General features: G+C 41.6%; 1 protein-coding gene across 3 annotated transcripts in view; it reads right to left on the minus strand.

Moving 5' to 3' along the window:
* nfasca (neurofascin homolog (chicken) a) overlaps positions 1-16,332 on the minus strand; it is a 138,813-nt gene extending 122,481 nt beyond the window's left edge. For 2 of the 3 annotated variants that reach the window (XM_038289162.1, XM_038289160.1), the window contains exons 1-2: positions 16,118-16,332; positions 810-932 (exon numbers count right to left, since the gene is read on the minus strand). The gene's annotated coding sequence lies outside the window, so the exon portion shown is untranslated. The remainder of the gene's footprint in view (positions 1-809; positions 933-16,117) is intronic. The other variant, XM_038289161.1, reaches the window with a different exon arrangement.
* Between the last annotated feature and the right edge of the window lie 4,697 nt (positions 16,333-21,029).

Genomic DNA, 21,029 nt, shown 5'->3' on the forward strand with positions numbered 1-21,029 from the left:
AAATAGAACTTTATTGTCGTAAATTAAAATTTTGTTATTATAATATTACGACTAAATAAAGTTGTAAATTTACTTTATTCTTGTAAATTTACAACTCTTTTTTTATTCTCGTAATCTTATAATTTTCATTCTTGAAATATTACAAATTTATTCTAGTAACAGTAGGACTTTATTCTCATAAATTTAAGACTTTATTCTCGTCATATTACGACTTGATTCCCATAAATCTACGAGAATAGAGTTGCAAATTTACTTATTATCATAAATTTGCATATTAATTCTCTTAATCTTATGATTTATATACTTGAAATATTAGGACTTTATTCTCATAATATTATAATTTTATTATCATAATGTTACGACTCTTGGATTACAAAAGCCATACAAATCTCTAGCCTGGACTTAATACTCCGTTGTAATACCATAAGGTTAACATCAAAGGAATAAATAAAACTCAAAAAGACTAGATTTATGTTTAAAAAGTTAGCTCTCTGAAGTAGCGTAGGTTTCCGTTTCCTGTACAGATCGGGAGAAAACAGAAAGGATTTTAAGCCGTTTATTTTCTCAGAAAATACATTATTAAACCTTAAACACATAATTTAGTACATTTACTATTTTAAAGGAGGGAAAAATGTAATTTAGGTCTTTTAAAGTAAAATCGAGGGCGACCCAGATGTTTATCTTGTTGCAGATGATGATAACACGGATCGTGCTTCCGGTACAGATCGGGTAGTGACAGCAGCTAATGTTCTGCTGGCTCCACTAAAGCTTTTCCCAAATGTTTGCAGAAGCCAAAGGTTCCCTGTTACCTCAGCTGGCCATCGGCTGTTGGGACTCGGAGAGACGGGGACTCGTCAGAACTGGACCTGGAGCATTTGGAAGCAGCTCTGTCTTATTTCTGTTGCTCCTTCTTGCATCCAGGTGACACCTCACTGCAGGACCAGATCAAACACAAACACACAGAACAGGTTATGAAGTAACCTGTCCTTCCCATCCACTGATCTCCATGCAGTCAGGATTTTTCTCTGTTTTATATTCTGCTATATTTGTTTTTTTTATTTCCCCATTGTGGATCAAAAACGGGATTTTCTCTTCTTTATTTACATTCAGACACCCCAGTACAGTCACATCCTTCCACCAGTTCAACTGGTTTCAACACCAGCGGCTTCTGGGTGAACTGAACGGACTGAATCTTTATGAAATGCCGTTTTTCTAGCCTCGCTGACCACAGAGTTCTGCTGTTCGGATTAGAACCGGAACATTTATGAAAGTCTGAGAAGCTGGAATCAAACCCGCAACTTTTCCAGTCATAAGACAACTTCTGTGAGCCGCAGTCAGTGTGTAACCCAGCAGACCTCTTCATCTCTCTGGTACCAGAACCAACGTCCACCAGAACTTTTAGCCTTTTTGGACCGGATGAATGCTGGAGTTCAGAGAACGGAACATTTTACACAGAAAAGTTTCAGCTGGATCTTTTTATTCTACCACAAGTTATTATATTATCGAAATAATTTAAAAAAAACATGCTTTTTGTACTTATTATACTTATTATAAAGTTGTCACCATTACTTTTGCTCCATTTTCGCGAAGCACCTTTGAAAACCAGTGACCGTCTTTAAGGTTCATCTCTATCTTTCTAAAACTAAGCAGGTTTCTAATATATTCGATAGAAGAGACAGTTCCTACTATGGCTGGACAATTAGCTGTATCTGCAATAAAGTGCAATTAAAAAAAAATGCAATTTTCAAATTGCACAGACTAAGGTGGCGGTAATACAATTAAAGAGGGGGTGCTGTTGCACGGAAGGGAACAGAGAGCTGCAGCTAGCACATAGATCTATGCATTATAGTAGAAGGAAGAACTTTTTTAATGCAGATGTTACTGTGAAGTCCTGCAGCACTGGATTCTGAACAAGCAGGATTTAAAGTCACAGAAAAACGCGAACTCTGGAGGAAAACATCCACAAGCTTGTGCTTAGGGCAAAGGAAGATCGCAATATTGTCTGAAAATAATCGCAATTTAGATTTTTAGCTAAATCATCCCGTGTCCTTCAATCAGGGTTCCTCCTTTCTTTGGGCAAGTATTGATGATTGGTCAAAAGTGGAACGCACAATAACTGATTATAAAATAAAAAACATTTTTTGTGTGTCAAAGCCGAAGGTGAACTCAGACATATAAGAAAAACTTTGTAAATGCTTGTTTAATTTTTAATTTGGGTCCTCACAAAGCAAAACGAGTTCCCCCTGATGGGAATCACAGTTGTACAGCAAACGTTCATAAAGAACATGCTGGAAGTGGAGGGAGGAACCATCAAAGCTCTAGAAACAAACACCAGGCATCATTTTAACATCATGCTGTCAGGAAGAGCTGACATTTCCATTTATTTTCCATTTCAAAAATAAAACCATGGATAGTAGAAAATGAAATATCTGCCAACGATCTCAGGAAATGTGAATTTAAAAGGAAGAAGCAGAGATAAGGGAGATAACGAAGAGCGTTTTCGACTGAAGCAGACGTGTTGAAGCACATAATGTTATTTCATGGGAGCAGCAGTGAAAATGAAATTTGGTAATGCTATAATTAAGCAGACAAATGAGAAATGACAGGCATGTGTGTGTTTGCCAGGCTTTAGGACAGCCCAGGATATGGCAGAATGGCTCTCATTGTTTTAGCCTCCGGGGAAATGATCCAAGGCCCCCAAATGAGGCCCGGTTGACATGGTTTTAGAGTTGCACACAAAGGAAGGAAATGACTGCGACGTTACTGTCCTACAGGATCGTTCTGTTTGGTTAAACTGAGCAGAGAAATGTCAGAGCTCTGCGTCCTGGAAGGTCCCATCCCAAACAGATTAAATGGAAATCCTGATGCTTCAGGAAGACCAAACTAAAGCTGCCACGGTGAGACCTTTCATTTACGATAAAGTCTCTGAACATTAGGACACACAGAACACGACTTTAACATCTGGGAGTGCGGATCTCACTGAAGATGATAGAAAATGAGCCCGCAGTCTGGCTCTGCAGCTCTTAGCTGTACTTCAAGATGAGGGGTCTGCAAACATGCGGCTCCAAAGCCACATGCGGCTCTTTGGACCCTCTACAGCGGCTCTTAATTACGGTGGCTGAGAAGTGCAAAACACATTTTCACTTCAAAAACACATTAACAAATAAAAAACAAAATAACATTTGAAGAAACAAAATTACATTTTATGAAACAAATGTATTTTTGAAAAAAAAAGTTACAATTTTTAAAAACAAATTTACATTTTAGGAAACAAATTCACATTTTAAATAAGTTAGATTTTAGGTGAGAGAAAGTTTCATTTTAGAGAAAAAAAAATACATTATAGGGAAACAAATTTACATCTAAAAAAAAAAAATTGACTGTTCGGAAACACTTGTACATGTGCAAAGACAAAACTGCAAGCGGCAAAACACAGTTACATAGCCAAAAACAAATGAACAAAAGACGGCTACACGGAAAGGGAATGTCCCAGAGGCCGGATGTGACGTCACGATTACCCTGACTTGTAGTACAAACAGCTCAATCTGTAGTCCTCCTGCTTCACTTGAAAAGTCAGCGGCGATTTTAGATGGAAAGAATTGCACTGAAGCTGTTTTTCTTAAGTTTACGCTAACCGAACAATGTTTTGCCCTTATTGTGGTCTCTGGAACCTTTACGGGACACGGACCAGGTGGCAGGACCAAGCAGCAGGGCCGAGCTCAATTCGTGGCAGTGGCTGCGTTGCAGCAGTTCCGGTGGTCCTGCCACCTGGTCCGTGTCCCGTAAAAGTTCCAGAGACCGTCCGCACGAAGAACAAAATGGTGTAAAATGGCTGAAATTTGCTCCACAATAATAAAATCGCTGCTGACTTTTCACGTGAAGCAGGAGGACTACAGATTGAGCTGTTTGCACTACAAGTCAGGGTAATGGTGACGTCACATCCGGCCACTGGGACATTCCCTTTCCGTGTAGCCGTCTTTTGTTCATTTGTTTTTGGCTATGTAACTGTGTTTTGCCACCTGCAGTTTTGTCTTTGCACTTGTACAAGTGTTTCCGAACGGTCAATTTTTTTTTTAGATGTAAATTTGTTTCCCTATAATGTATTTTTTTTTCTCTAAAACGAAACTTTCTCTCACCTAAAATCTAACTTATTTAAAATGTGAATTTGTTTCCTAAAATGTAAATTTGTTTTTAAAATTTAAACTTTTTTTTTCAAAAATACATTTGTTTCATAAAATATAATTTTGTTTCTTCAAATGTTATTTTGTTTTTTATTTGTTAATGTGTTTTTGAAGTGAAAATGTGTTTTGCACTTCTCAGCCACCGTAGTTAATAGTGGCTAAAATGTAAATAGAGTTAAATAATGTTCTAGTCTTTAACGCTTTGGGGGTTTTCTTTTTAGGATCTAACAAATATTGGGAATTAGTCCTTCATTAAACTCCCCAGCGTGACTAAATAAATACGACTTATTTAAAAACAACATTTTATGTCATTCCAAACAACCTTTTAATCATTTCCACTATCAAATAAGTTTTGATGTTTTGAAAAACCACAGGCCTTAATGACATGCTGCTTGTCTTTGTTTCCTCTGATTGGTTGCTCCTCCAGTCGCAGGTGCGCTGGGATAATGGCTGCTAATGCTTTCTCTGATGATGAACAGGCCATGCATTATGATGTAATTATTGACCAGAGGGTCGGAGCCTCGGCTCCATATGCGGCTCCTCCTACTGGCCATTGCAGGGTACGACATCTACTGGGCATCAACACACGCTATGTGTTCAGCAGCCAATGCTGGGCCCAGAAATGATGCATTTTAGGGATTTCTAAGGTGTGGTTCTGGTTGCAAATCCATTCATCTGTCGATTAATCATTTAATTATTGGATAGCCAAATGTTCCTCCCACTGAAGGAGTTCTGGATAGAGCAGATTAACAGACAAAAATGTTTTTTTCAGCTCAACTCAACTCAAACTTTATTTCTAAAGCACATTTAAAACAACCGGGGTTCTCCAAAGTGCTGTTCAGGAATCACAGTTAAGGAACATAAGATAAAAAAGAACAAAAGTGAATGGAGATAAAATATTATATTGGAGTTTCAATTAAAATAAATTTGAAAATGAAAGAATTTTTATCTGAAATACAAAATTTTATATATATACTTGTTTTTTTTTTTTTTTTTTTACATTTTTGGTATAAATCCTGCTCTAAATACAGGTGCTGGTCATAAAATTAGAATATCATGAAAAAGTAGATTGATTTCAGTAATTCCATTTAAAAAGTGAAACTTGTATATTATATTCATACATTACATACAAACTCATATATTTCAGATGTTTATTTTGTTTAATTTTGATGATTACAAATGACAACAAATGAAAATCTCAAATTCATCATATCAGAAAATTAGAATATTGTGAAAAGGTTCAAAATTGATGGCCCCTGGTGCCACACTCTAATCAGCTAATTAACTCAAACCACCTGCAAAAGCCTTTAAATGGTCTTTCAGTCTAGTTCTATAGGCTACACAATCATGGGGAAGACTGCTGACTTGACAGTTGTCCAAAAGACGACCATCGACACCTTGCACAAGGAGGGCAAGACACAAAAGGTCATCGCTAAAGAGGCTGGCTGTTCACAGAGCTCAGTGTCCAAGCACATTAATAGAGAGGCGAAGGGAAGGAAAAGATGTGGTCGAAAAAAGTGTACAAGCAAGAGAGATAACCGCACCCTGGAGAGGATTGTGAAACAAAACCCATTCAAAAATGTGGGGGAGATTCACAAAGAGTGGACTGCAGCTGGAGTGAGTGCTTCAAGAACCACCACACACAGACGTATGAAAGACATGGGTTTCTGCTGTCGCATTCCTTGTGTCAAGCCACTCTTGAACCACAGACAGCGTCAGAAGCGTCTTGCCTGGGCTAAAGAGAAACAGGACTGGACTGCTGGTGAGTGGTCCAAAGTCATGTTCTCTGATGAAAGTAAATTTTGCATTTCCTTTGGAAATCAAGGTCCCAGAGTCTGGAGGAAAAGAAGAGAGGCACTTCATCCACGTTGCTTGAAGTCCAGTGTAAAGTTTCCACAGTCAGTGATGGTTTGGGGTGCCATGTCATCTGCTGGTGTTGGTCCATTGTGTTTTCTGAGGTCCAGGGTCAACGCAGCCACATACCAGGAAGTTTTAGAGCACTTCATGCTTCCTGCAGCTGACCAACTTTTTGGAGATGCAGATTTCCTTTTCCAACAGGACTTGGCACCTGCACACAGTGCCAAAGCTACCAGTACCTGGTTGAAGGACCATGGTATCCCTGTTCTTAATTGGCCAGCAAACTCTCCTGACCTTAACCCCATAGAAAATCTATAGGGTATTGTGAAGAAGAAGATGCAATACACCAGACCCAACAATTCAGAAGAGCTAAAAGCCACTATTAGAGCAACCTGGGCTATCATAACACCTGAGCAGTGCCACAGACTGATCGACTCCATGCCACGCCGCACTGCTGCAGTAATACAGGCCAAAGGAGGCCCAACTAAATACTGAGTGCTGTACATGCTCATACTTTTCATGTTCATACTTTTCAGTTGGCCAACATTTCTATAAATCCTTTGTTTTTATTGGTCTTCAGTAATATTCTAATTTTCTGATATGATGAATTTGAGATTTTCATTTGTTGTCATTTGTAATCATCAAAATAAAACAAAATAAACATCTGAAATATATGAGTTTGTATGTAATGTATGAATATAATATACAAGTTTCACTTTTTAAATGGAATTACTGAAATCAATCTACTTTTTCATGATATTCTAATTTTATGACCAGCACCTGTAGATCGCTCTGTCAGCTACAGGCATGACAGAGGCCTAAATTAATCAATTAATTACAATTAATTTGATTAAATGTTTAAGTCCTAGATAGATTTGAGCAGCAATTGGATTTGGTTATGAGGGAATAAAAACGCAGACCTGAACGCAGAGAGCGACATCAGAAGTTTGACTCTAATAAAGATCCGATTTGCTCCTTTATTTAGGAAAAACAACAAAACACAGAAGAGTCGCTGATTCATTTATATTTAAAATAATTCCTGTTAAGAAGAAACAGGCAAACAGAAGACATAAGACTGGAAAACTGCAAATGACATAATAGAGGACATAATGTTCGGTACATTTACCTGTTTTATTGCTCAGTCTGTGACTCTTGATCACATCAAACATCTAGATTTGGTAAAATAAGGATAAAACTTTCTCCTTTATTTAAGAACATTATGTCAGTGATCTATCTCTTACTCTTTGGTTAGCCTAAATAATTAAAGCCTGGGCAGAAAGCACCATAGGCAGGACTGCTCAGTAATTAAAGGACCTATTTTACGAGTGAATGATTAAACAGCCAATGGCGAGCTGGGCCTCGAGTCCAACCAATCAGGACAGTCACTGGCTGGAAGAAAAAGCTAGTTTAGACAGGGGTTTGTTATCGTGTGCTGCCGGGGGTTTATGACACATGCTGAGAAAAGCCAAACACACACACGGTGCCTGAGCTGGTCTGTTTTTACAGCAGCATCTATCACCAATCTACTAGTAGCACTGGTTTTCCAACAGCTAAACAACATATTGGTAAGAGTCCTTTCATATGGATCTATGAATCTCAGCCAGTATATTTATCATTGTCTCATTCACTCCCCCTCCAATAACTGATCAAGTGCAGCCTGATTAATTGATTACATCAAACACAGAGCTAAATAGCTTAGAAATGCAGTAAAGTAACGCTTCTAGTTAGAGTGGCTCAGGTTATCCTGAGCTATCTCTATAGTTCTGCTGCTATAGGCTTAGACTGCTGGAGGACATAGGGACCCCTTTTTCATCATTCTGCTTCATTCTATCTCTATCATCTCATTCTGCAGTATTTTTAGATAATCAGCTTCTGCTGAACTGTATTGAATTTCACATCATGCAGATTTTTCAGCGTAGAAATACATGTAAACTCTTAGAAAAAACAGCTCTGATCAACAGTTTAACAGACCTGATCACATGATGTCGGATCACAGTGACCCCATCAAAGCTTTCAGCTTTACAGGCCTCCTCAGTGCTGTCTTGTAGCAAGAAGGTTCTGGGTTCGATTCCCGGCCCGTGGTCTTTATGCATGGATTTTGGGGAGTGGTTAGGGCATAGGGCCTTGAATCCTGAGATTGTGAGTTTGTTCCCCCACTCCCACAGACTGCCATTCTGGGTCCCTGAGCAAGACCCTTAACCCCACACTGCTCCCCCGACGCCGCACAATGGCAGCCCACTGCTCCAAAGGGGATTGGTTAAATGCAGAGAAGTAATTTCCCTCAGGGATTATTAGAGTATATAAAATAAAATAAATAAATACTCTGATTTTATGTGGTGCATTTAAAGGAATAGTACACCCAAAACATGATTAGCCTTCATTTTCTACTCACCCCCATGCTGAACAACACTCTGGAGTACTTTTTTGATATCTCAAATGCATCTGGAGATCTGGGAGGCTTCTTGCTGTCTGCTGACATTCAAATAATGGAGGTCTATGGCGCCCGAGGCAGAAAGGTCCATAAAAGTCCACAAAAAACGTGTCAATATTCCTCCATACTGCTCGTCCAATGTATTCCAAGTGTCCTGAGTGGGTAGCGTCCATAATTTACTCGAAACGAAGTCATTTAGAATGTTTTTAGAGCATAAACAGTAGTGTATAGGATTTCCTAAAAGCGCATTCACGAGTCTACGGAAACCGCGGCAGACCAAACCAGATGAAAGTGCGCATTCAGCTCGGCAAAGAACTCATGCTCTTCCTCAACACTGAAGTCCTCAGACATTTTTCTTTCGTTGTTTCTTTCTTTGCACAGGTAAACAGCACATTTCTTCTTCTACGCTTCCATTATCGGCAGAGCAGACGCTGAATGCGCACTTTCATCTGGTTTGGTCTGCCGCGGTTTCCGTAGACTCGTGAACGCGCTTTCAGGAAATCCTATACACTACTGTTTATGCTCTAAAAACATTCTAAATGACTTCGTTTCGAGTAAATTCTGGATGCTACCCACTCAGGACACTTGGAATACATTGGACGAGCAGTATGGAGGAATATTGACACGTTTTTTGTGGACTTTTATGGACCTTTCTGCCTCGGGCGCCATAGACCTCCATTATTTGAATGTCAGCAGACAGCAAGAAGCCTCCCAGATCTCCAGATGCATTTGAGATATCAAAAAAGTACTCCAGAGTGTTGTTCAGCATGGGGGTGAGTAGAAAATGAAGGTTAATCATGTTTTGGGTGTACTATTCCTTTAAGGACAGCGTTCTCCATAGCCAAAGCAGATTAAAAGTCATCTTATAATTTCACCAACATATCTGTGATATAAAGCGTCTGTGCCAGAGTCCAGTCTGGAATAAGAGGCAGAATCTGTGGGCAGAGCTGATGATTAGGGTGATGATAAAGAGGCCTTCCAGCCTCAAACACTTTGAGCTCCTCACTAAAGATAAAATAGTCGTTCTCTGAGATTTTTATTCACTATTTAGATCATGTATGTGTTGCAGTGTATGATCTTCATAAAGACATATCTGGATTAAAATTTGATCCCGCCTTACATTATTATCCCATGTTTTAATGTGATGCTCATGTAATTACTCATCACAACAAATGTCCTGGTTTTCAATGATGATCATTTCAAACTCGGTCAGAGGTGAGACTGATTTACAATTATTCCTCTGCTGCTTTTCTGAGATGCAAAAACACACTCTGGGATGCTGAGTCCCACCACACTGAGTGGATAGAAGGTCATTTCATGAATAAACTGATGCAGACAAAGACAGAGATGGCCAGACTTAATGTTATCGACAGATATCTGCTGGGATCTCGCTTAGATGAGATAGAATGCCCTTTCATAAGTGTATTTGAGTCTCAGCCAGAGTAAGTATTGTTGGCACATTCACTCCCCCACAAGGAAAAGATTGGCTGAGCCTCTGATCTGATGGATTAATTACATCAAACTAAATACTGTAGAGATGCATTAAAGTAAAGCTTATAGTAGCTTATAGAGTGGCTCAGGTTATCCTGATCTATCTCTATAGTTCTGCTGCTATAGGCTTAGACTGCTGGAGGACATAGGGACCCCTTTTTCATCATTCTGCTTCATTCTATCTCTATTCTCCCACTCTGCAGAATCTGTTAGTTCAATCTCTAACGTTCTGCTCTCGCATCTCATCTGACATGGGAGCTGGCTCGGAGCTCGTCTGCCTGGCTGTGTGTTTCCTGGACGGGGCCGCCTGTGGAGCCGGTTGACAGTTGCCTTTTGTATCTATGCTTCTTTTTCTACGTCTGCTTCTGTCTCCTTGAACCCCAGTGGGCCTCAGCAGATGGCCGCTCACACTGAGCCTGGTTCTGCTGGAGGTTTCTTCCTGTTCAAAGGGAGTTTTTCCTCTCCACTGTCGCTACAAGCATGCTTAGTGTGAGGGATTGCTGAAGAGTCAATGAGTCGATGCAATCAGCTGGTTTTTCTAAACTTTGAATCAATCTGACTGTAAGATCTGGTTGAATTGTCTCTTTAAAGAGTCTAGAGAATGAAATGGTGCTGAAGAAACTGAACTGAATTGAAATGTTGACCAAAAGGAAGCAAAGGAAAAAGACAACAATTGGTTTCTGCTGTTTAATACCTGGGAATTAAAAGATGAATTATAGTAACCCTTTCTATGAATACAGAGCTTCTGACTGATCTGATCAGCGGAAGGTCAGAATGGTTTGCATAAAACAAAACTGTGTTTTCAGGCATTCAAAGAAAGCTGTGTAACTAATAGGGCTTTTATTCAGACAGCAGGTCATGTAATGGCGTACTGCTAACAGGATGCACTGAGCCTCCGTCTCATTCACCGTGCTTCTCACACGCTGGCTGGTAGGTCAGCTGGGAAACCAGCAGCCATAGCACCAAGCCTCTCCATGAAGCCAAGCTGAGGGTTAGAACTGGTATCACTGGTAACCTCCACCGCCAGGCTCTGATGCTTCCAGTAACCTTTGGGATGCGAGTATTTTTCAGGCTCTGTGGTGATTTAGAGTCCCGACAGAAATCATATGAACAATTAGCACCAAGAATGAACCTGATTCCTGTAATATCCTGATTTTATCCTGACAGAGGGATCATAACTTCATGTCAGTAAAACTGATTTAACCAACAGAAACAATAATGGGACATTTTATTCGCCAGTAAAAAGTCGATAGACTTTTGAAGTTCATAAGTGGGCTGATCTCACACAGATCGTTTGTTCTGATATTTTCCCTTCTGCCATGCAGGGAGAGGGGGAGTCTGGAGGAGAGAGAAAAGGGGGATGGGACCAAATATCTGCTTTGAAAGCGTAGTCACTGTCCATTAGCGTTTGTCTCTCTCTTTCAGAATTGTGGGTGCATTAACCGCCTCTGCACAATGCTCCCTAACAAAGCGCAAACTGTAGCTGGGGAGGAAAACGCGTTTGTGTTCAGTTCTCCGCCGTTTCCGCCAAACATCCTCCAACAAGCACCTGTCTGCAACACCGGACCCGTCAAATAAAACCGAAACGCTTGGATGCAGTGATCCTCCTGTTGGCAAAATATTCCTTTCTAAATAAAGTTTTCTACGTGTTCCTTATAAGCTGCCGTCTGATTGGAGCAAACAACATTGGAGTAAAAGCATCTGAATGGACTTCAGTACTAATATTAAAATAATCACATGCAGCCACAGGTAGCTTCGGCTGCACAGATTGGTTGATTGGCCGGCCATCCGATCGATGGACCCTGACTTCCTTCCTGTTATTACAGGATTTATACAGGAATGAGGAACTCTAATTTAATCCTTTTAATGCCATCAACAAGTCCCCATGACTCTCATACATATATATATAAATATATATTCGGGACATGGCTGCAGCCTGTCAACTTATATATATTATATATATATAAATATATAGTGTGTAACACGGCAAAATCCTTCGTCATCTTCACCGTCGAGAGGATGCAAAAATTTTCCCGCATTTCTCGTTTTTCAGCCACTTGTGTTGAAATGAGAATTTTCCATTTTCCCATTATCTAGCTTTTTCTTCGCCTCGAGCTTCTTTATGATCAACCATAAACACGCCGAGCCAGTTATATCTGATATATTCGATTAAATTGTTTTAATAAACTTTTTTTTCATTATAAAGGTTTTTAAACGCCACGATAATCACATTTAAGGAATTTTAATGCCAATTAAGGCCTTAATAAAAAAAAAAATAATAATAATTTTTTGCAGTTAAAACTGGTTTTGACGGCTCCACAGTGTTGCCATCCTAGAATAGGAGTGAAACCTTAAAGGTGTGTCTTGATCTTATGACAACTGGCAAAAGAAGAAAAAAAAGAAGAAGAAAAAAGATCAGTTAAAATCAGAATCAGGCTGTCAGCATGTCAGACTCTTAAAGTCGTAGGGAAATAATATTTAAATTTCAAATCATTCTGGCTTAAAGATGTATATATATTTATTTTATTTTATTTATCTTCTGCAGGCCAGTTAGTTATACGTCAGCCTGAACACCTAAATTCGGCCAATCATATATCAACGGTCAATAGAATGAAGCAGAATGATGAAAAGGGGTCCCTATGTCCTCCAGCAGTCTAAGCCTATAGCAGCAGAACTATAGAGATAGCTCAGGATAACCTGAGCCACTCTAACTAGAAGCTTTATCAAAAAGGAAAGTTTTAAGCCTAGCCTTAAAAGTAGACAGGGTGTCTGCCTCACGGACTAAAACTGGTAGCTGGTTCCACAGGAGAGGAGCCTGAGAACTAAAAGATCTGCCTCCCATTCTACTTTTAGAAATTCTAGGAACCACTAGTAAACCTGCAGATTGAGAGCGAAGTGCTCTGTTAGGAACATAAGGAACAATCAGATCTCTGATATCAGATGGAGCTTGGCCATTTAAGGCTTTATATGTGAGAAGGAGGATTTTAAATTCTATTCTGGATTTAACAGGAAGCCAATGAAGAGAAGCCAGGAATTTTCATATTGCACATCTGCATTCTTTAATATTTTCTGTATTTTCTACCAACTTTAGGTGCGACTGAATGTTTTTTGACTTCTTAGGCTGGAGTTAGTGATTGGCTATGCGTGTGTGTGACACACACGCTCACATCATGCTATATGTAGTGAGGACCGTGTTTTGACCTTCATTGATTTGCCCTAACCCTGACAATAACCCAAAGCTAACCGGTTCTCCGTATGTTTTCATATTATAAGGCAGTAAGGAGAGTTTGGAGCAGATGATGAACTCCAACTAAGCTTTGACCTCAGAACATTGGCTAATGAGCTGAGGAGGGTGTTTATGTGACATCAAGCTGCAGTTTGTTCAACTTTCAGTAAAACTGTGCCAGCTTTGGCGGCCTTGCTTTGACGCTGCAAAGCTGCAGACATTAAAATTATTCAAAATTACAGCTAAAGCTTAAAGACTGTACTTCTACAGTTAAACATCATCACTCAATGACCATCGCGGCGCCTCAAGGCAGTGGCCAGGAACTGCTCTCGGCAATTCCCCAAAATATGCCGTTCAAAAGGCTACAAACCAGGCATCGATCCCAAAACTATGACCACCAACGCCTGCTGGAGCTACCAGTGTTATGTTTACATTTGATCACTATGTCTACATTTTATCACTGCTGCTTTAGGAATTGAAATGTCTTGAGAGCTGTACTGAACGAAATTTTGTTTTGTATAAACTGTGTGTACAAAATGACAATAAAGTTAGTCTAAGTCTAGATCTACCTGAACAAACTGGCCAGCAGGCTGGTTACTGAAGCATCTATTTATCAGACATTAGCAGCTCATCCAGCGTCTGCTGATGGACCTGAGAGGGCAGGGCGCTTCAAAAACATGAAGCTCATCACATATAAACAGGATGCATCAGATTCTTTCAGTGCTTTCACAACAAAGCTTTGGAAAACTTGTGAACTTTCCAGAATCCAGCTTCTCCTACGGATAAGGCTACTGTGAATCCATCAGAGAACCGGACATCAGCACAGTTACAGGTGCCGGTCTCCCTCCAGCAGGGGGAATGTGAGGCTGTTCTGGTGATGCAAAACCAGGAAGAAAGGATGTGACATAAGACAAGGAGGAGAAGAGGAGCAAAGAGCACGGATGTGAAAAACAACAAGTCTGGTCATGTGGGGTAGAGGAGGGTCAGAAACACAGCTGCACTTCAAACCAAGGCAGCAGCAGAAACTCCATCAGAGGTTCTTCATCCTGTTATTCTAATATTCCAGCTATGCTGCCACAGAAAATGCAACTGCAGGACGTTGTTTGGTCTGCTCTACGTCCAGGGGCCTATCTCTGCTGCGATTGCTGGACTGATTCCTGGACTGATCCCTGGACCGATCCCTGGACTGATCCCTGGACCGATCTCTGGACTGATCCCTGGACCGATCCCTAGACCGATCCCTGGACTGATCCCTGGACTGATCCATGGACTGATCCCTAGACCGATCCCTGGACTGATCCCTGGACCGATCCCTGGACCGATCCCTGGACTGATCCCTGGACCGATCCATGGACCGATCCCTGGACTGATCCCTGGACTGATCCCTGGACTGATCCATGGACTGATCCCTAGACCGATCCCTGGACCGATCCCTGGACCGATCCCTGGACTGATCCCTGGACCGATCCCTAGACCGATCCCTGGACTGATCCATGGACTGATCCCTAGACCGATCCCTGGACCGATCCCTGGACCGATCCCTGGACTGATCCCTGGACCGATCCCTGGACCGATCCCTGGACCGATCCCTGGACTGATCCCTGGACTGATCCCTGGACCGATCTCTGGACTGATCCCTGGACCGATCCCTAGACCGATCCCTGGACTGATCCATGGACTGATCCCTAGACCGATCCCTGGACTGATCCCTGGACCGATCCCTGGACTGATCCATGGACTGATCCCTAGACCGATCCCTGGACTTATCCCTGGACCGATCCCTGGACCGATCCCTGGACTGATCCCTGGACCGATCCATGGACCGATCCCTGGACTGATCCCTGGACCGATCCCTAGACCGATCCCTGGACTGATCCATGGACTGATCCCTAGACCGATCCCTGGACCGATCCCTGGACCGATCCCTGGACTGATCCCTGGACCGATCCCTGGACCGATCCATGGACCGATCCCTGGACTGATCCCTGGACCGATCTCTGGACTGATCCCTGGACCGATCTCTGGACTGATCCCTGGACCGATCCCTAGACCGATCCCTGGACTGATCCATGGACTGATCCCTAGACCGATCCCTGGACTGATCCCTGGACCGATCCCTGGACCGATCCATGGACCGATCCATGGACCGATCCATGGGCCGATCCCTGGACCAATTCATTCAAGTTAATCTTTAAAAAAAATCTTATTCATGACTTAAAACAAATTAAATATAATTATGAAAATTGTTGTACAGAAAAAAATTTATATGGGGATTTTTTTTTTGTCCACTCAGCTCAGTCAGTCTCAAGATCTTTTCAGTCATTTTTTACAACTGATGTAAAAAAGAACTGTTCAGTAACAAAAAAAGGGAAAAAGACGGTTCAGACTGAGGAGAAGAAACTTAAAAAAGCAATAAAAGCAGATTATTAGGCAGCATCAGATCCATTCCCAAACACTGAGCCGTGTCTCAGATGCCTGTTTGTTATATTTCATCTCCATTCAACATCTTTCAGAACTACAGTCCTAAAAGAAGTCTAAGATAGAGCAAGAGCAAAGAGAAAACCCTACTTACTCTCACTGACGGTGAGTAACAGTAAAAAATAAAAAGTAAGGAACAAGGCTGACAGACACATGGAACAGGAAAATACTGATGAGATGAAAACAGCAGAGAAGAAGGAGGACAAAGGTTATGATGATGGAAACCGGCAGAAAAACGGAGAGCGTTGAACTGCCTGTGATGCTGACGGGACTCTGGTCAATGAACCAGCAGAGCCGAGGACAAAGAACTCTTCATAATCTGAACTGAACTGAATGCTGTGATAATTAGGATTATTTAGCAGCAGTTTTTATTCCTTAGAGGAAAGTGCCCTACAGAGTGAAAAGCAATTATCTTCCCCTTTGATGCCACACACAGGACGCACGTTTCAGTACCTCTGTGAGGAAAGCTTCCTGTCGACACTTCTGAAAAATCCTCCAGCATACAGGAATGAAATGAGCGGATCCACAGCACAGCAGCAGACGCTCCAAAATAAACGATGCAGAAGAGGAAGAAGAATCCCCTTTTATTTCATTTCCTTCATTTTATCTGCCTTCTTTCTCCTCTCTCTCTGTGCTCTCACTGTCTGTCAGCCCGTTACTCTCTCCTCACACTGATTCTCCATCTGTCACCGCCTCCTCTCCGTCACCACGCCCCCTCATCCATTATTAATACATCTCAGACCCATGCTCCACCACACACACACACACATTTACATTACAAAATATAGACCAATGCCCTACATCTTCATCCAGGTCAGATATGATAGAAAATGGTTCCTCTGCTGCCAAAGTTAAACGACATTAAGGTAAAAGGTCAAACTAAATCTTTCTGACAGCATCACGTCCCAGCCTGTGTATGTAGGCCACTTTCCCACCAGGCAGATAAACGCTGGCACATTGGGAACGATGTGGGCATCAAACCACCAACCCCAGCCTGCAGTTCATCAGAGGGTACCTTCAATGGATCCTTCACAACACCTAGATTACAGATGTTTACTCACATCTGCACACCTTAATTATTAAAGGAATAGTACACCCAAAACATGATTAGCCTTCATTTTCTACTCACCCCCATGCTGAACAACACTCTGGAGTACTTTTTTGATATCTCAAATGCATCTGGAGATCTGGGAGGCTTCTTGCTGTCTGCTGACATTCAAATAATGGAGGTCTATGGCGCCCGAGGCAGAAAGGTCCATAAAAGTCCACAAAAAACGTGTCAATATTCCTCCATACTGCTCGTCCAATGTATTCCAAGTGTCCTGAGTGGGTAGCGTCCAGAATTTACTCGAAACGAAGTCATTTAGAATGTTTTTAGAGCATAAACAGTAGTGTATAGGATTTCCTAAAAGCGCGTTCACGAGTCTACGGAAACCGCGGCAGACCAAACCAGATGAAAGTGCGCATTCAGCGTCTGCTCTGCCGATAATGCAAGCGTAGAAGAAGAAATGTGCTGTTTACCTGTGCAAAGAAAGAAACAACAAAAGAAAAATGTCTGAGGACTTCAGTGTTGAGGAAGAGCATGAGTTCTTTGCCGAGCTGAATGCGCACTTTCATCTGGTTTGGTCTGCCGCGGTTTCCGTAGCGTCATGATCGCGCAGGTGCGCGCTTTCAGGAAATCCTATACACTACTGTTTATGCTCTAAAAACATTCTAAATGACTTCGTTTCGAGTAAATTCTGGACGCTACCCACTCAGGACACTTGGAATACATTGGACGAGCAGTATGGAGGAATATTGACACGTTTTTTGTGGACTTTTATGGACCTTTCTGCCTCGGGCGCCATAGACCTCCATTATTTGAATGTCAGCAGACAGCAAGAAGCCTCCCAGATCTCCAGATGCATTTGAGATATCAAAAAAGTACTCCAGAGTGTTGTTCAGCATGGGGGTGAGTAGAAAATGAAGGCTAATCATGTTTTGGGTGTACTATTCCTTTAAACCTCTCAAAACTCATCTCTGCTTCCCTTGTCTCTGCATCTGGGTCCTTGAGCAACCTCACCACCCATTGTTGACACCACCCTGAAATCCAGCAAATGGTGCTCAACAGTGAAGGCGGTGGGTGGAAATAGTGTTTTCATGTAACTTTTTTTTAATTTTTTATTTAGGATTAAATAGGAAAAAAACTTTTTCAAAGCCGTCTGTGAAAGAAAAGATGTGAAGGATAAAGCCCGGTTTGGATCTAACGCATACTAAAGGATCTCACTTTAGATTTTCCTCACCACATGCTTGTGCAAACTGTGAAACTAAAACAGCTGAGGGAGAAGGTGAAGCTCTGAATTCAAAGTCCATCCCTCATCTGTATCATCAGAGGTAGATCATATCTGGAACCAACAGCTTAAAGGAGCTGAACCTTGGAGGAACCAGCTGCTGCTTCTCCACCTTAAAACCAGTCGGTAAATGTGGAATGGACATAAAATAAGGATGGCACCTGGAACTGGAGGGACTTTCTATATCCTCTGTGAAACCTTCTGGAACCCTAGAGTGAGCTGGATGGTACAGTTGGACAGAGAGCGGTCTTGGTCTCCCTGATTGATGCTAATTTACAAGCAGAAGGCCGCAGTCATCCGTCCATCAAAGGAAGTCCTAAACTTTATGAAAAAAAGAGCTTTTTCTAAACAGATTAAATGATCTAAACACACGCAGGCCTCGTGGGAGTTCAGTCCAACCATGCACGAATGCATCGTAACCCTAAGATTTCACACACAGAGTTATCCATGCATTCGGCAAAGAGGAGGATGCTCAGCTGGAGGGATTCCAGATTTTCCAGACATTTCAGGAAGAACAGCTGACCAGAAAACAGTCAGTTTGGTTGGAATCTGGACAGAAATATTCAAAACAAATGACAGGAAACTTATTTTAACCAAAACATTTTTGACTTTGGTTTGTTTGGTTTGTTCCACCTGCCCACAGAAACAGAACAGTTTCTTCCGTCGTTTTAAGGTGACAACAGAGAAATCTGTTGCTATATTATAGCAGAGCTGATCGCTGGTTTTTATCCAGGTTCTTTTCAACATTCATCTTCTATTTTTATTCAGAATGGAGGCAACTTATGTTTCAAAGATTGATCTTGCATTGTCTCCCAGAGCGATGTTGAAATGTAGTAGCAGTTTTATTGTCTTATATCAGAAATCAGAATCAGAATATCATGGCCCTATACTTACTTAGCAACAAAACAGTACATCTTGAAGTTCAAGTATGAGTCTTAGTAATAATAAAGTCTCTAATGCTGGCTGGCTTGCCAAACAAGGAAGCAGTTGTACTGCATTATGTTGTCCTGTTTCTGACCTTATGCTCACTTAGTAACACAGAGATTGCAACATGTAAACAGGGAGTCTGCAAGCTGGGAGTCACGTACGAATCTTGGCAAAAACAGGCTTCTTACTGGCTGACTCGCACGCAATCGGGTCACAGGCCAAGAACTTCCAGGAAGGTTCTTCAGAGCGTCCAGTCGTGCGCGTGCATCCACACAGTGCGTTGTGGAGCCTATAAAAGGCCGCCCTCAATGGATTGAAGGTGGGGGAAAACTACAGATGTGAGGACATAGCGCTGAATGTATGAAGTGTTTAAGACAGCTGTATGAATTCGGTTTTGTAAATAAATGTTTCCCCCCTCCGGAGACAATGGAGTGAATCCTCAGCCTTCTTTCTATCATAAGAGAATTCTACCAATGAGCTTCCACAGAATCTACCGCTGGGTTTAAGTTTATCAAAACTATATTTAAATCAAATACTATTACAAGCAACTAAAGCATCTTTATTGCAGAATGTGATAATTAAATTTAATTCAGTTTATTTCTATAGCACCAATTCACATCATGTCATCTCAGGTCACTTTGCAGTTCACCAGATCATCCAGTCAGATTGATTCAAAGTTTTCTATCTAAGGAAAACCAGCTGATTGCATCGACTCATTGACTCTTCAGCAATCCCTCACACTAAGCATGCTTGTAGTGACAGTGGAGAGGAAAAACTCCCTTTGAACAGGAAGAAACCTCCAGCAGAACCAGGCTCAGTGTGAGCGGCCATCTGCTGAGGCCCACTGGGGTTCAAGGAGACAGAAGCAGACATAGAAAAAGAAGCATAGATACAAAAGGCAACTGTCAACCAGCTCCACAGGAGGCCCCGTCCAGGAAACACACAGCCAGGCAGACGAGCTCCGAGCCAGCTCCCATGTCAGAGGATGAAGAGAGCACATCCAGTTAGTCACAGTCAGAGAAACAGGAAAACACTGGAAAACAGGCCAAGCTCCAACATCTAGAAACAAAGGTGTTGATGGCAGCAGCACAGCTGATATTTCTCTCCAGGATGGAGTCACAGCCAAACAGGAACAGACCAGATGAAGCTACTATGAGAAAAAGCAGAGAGAGCAGAACGTTAGAGATTGAACTAACAGATTCTGCAGAGTGGGAGAATAGAGATAGAATGAAGCAGAATGATGAAAAAGGGGTCCCTATGTCCTCCAGCATTCTAAGCCTATAGCAGCAGAACTATAGAGATAGCTCATAATAAAGACTAAAAGTAGTTGGTGAACAAATCCAGGAAAATAATGAATCGATTAGTTGACTGCTGCTGGTTGATTGCAGCCATAAAATAAACCCATTTTCAAATCTTAATGTATTTAATTTTTTATTGATTTATTTATTTTATTGTTTGGTTTAAAAACGCTCCTCATCCCATCTGCTCTGTCGGACCACCGTGTTCCTAAACGAGCCCACGGGGAGAAACCAAACACCGACTGCAGGACTTGATCCTCTTTCAACAACTGTTACATAATTGAGCCGCATGAATGAGGCGGGGGATGTAGCTACATTCATGAAAAGTGTCTAAGCATTGAATCAGATGATAACACCTGATGGTCACATGCTATCAGGTATTCATTAAAAACAATCCTCAGACTATTTCTAGAAACAACAAGGCAATAAAACCTACAGTAAAAACGTGGAAAAAAAGAATCCCAAAATAAGAAATGGGAAGAACTGAAGACCCGCCCCCCCCTACACACACACACACACCTGCCCATTTTAAAGTGAGTTGAGAGCCTGCCAGCCCCATAAACAGTTCAAAGGAAGCTGGTTTCTGTGTGTAGCCCTCAGGGTGGATGAGTGTGAGTCCCGGCTTGACCCACTGACCTCAGCCAACATTTTCAGCTCCCTTCTGTCTACAACCAAACTCCCAAATCAATACCTCTCTACAGTCACTGCTGCCAGGCATGCTATGCAAATAAGAGACGCATCTCATTAAAACCATGTGCTGACAACAATAGGAAGGACTAAGCCTCTCGCCGTTTTTCCTTGAGACATCTT

The sequence above is a fragment of the Cyprinodon tularosa genome, unplaced genomic scaffold, assembly GCF_016077235.1.
Source record: "Cyprinodon tularosa strain WSP-4 unplaced genomic scaffold, ASM1607723v1 ctg264, whole genome shotgun sequence".
NCBI classification, from domain to species: Eukaryota; Metazoa; Chordata; class Actinopteri; order Cyprinodontiformes; family Cyprinodontidae; genus Cyprinodon; species Cyprinodon tularosa.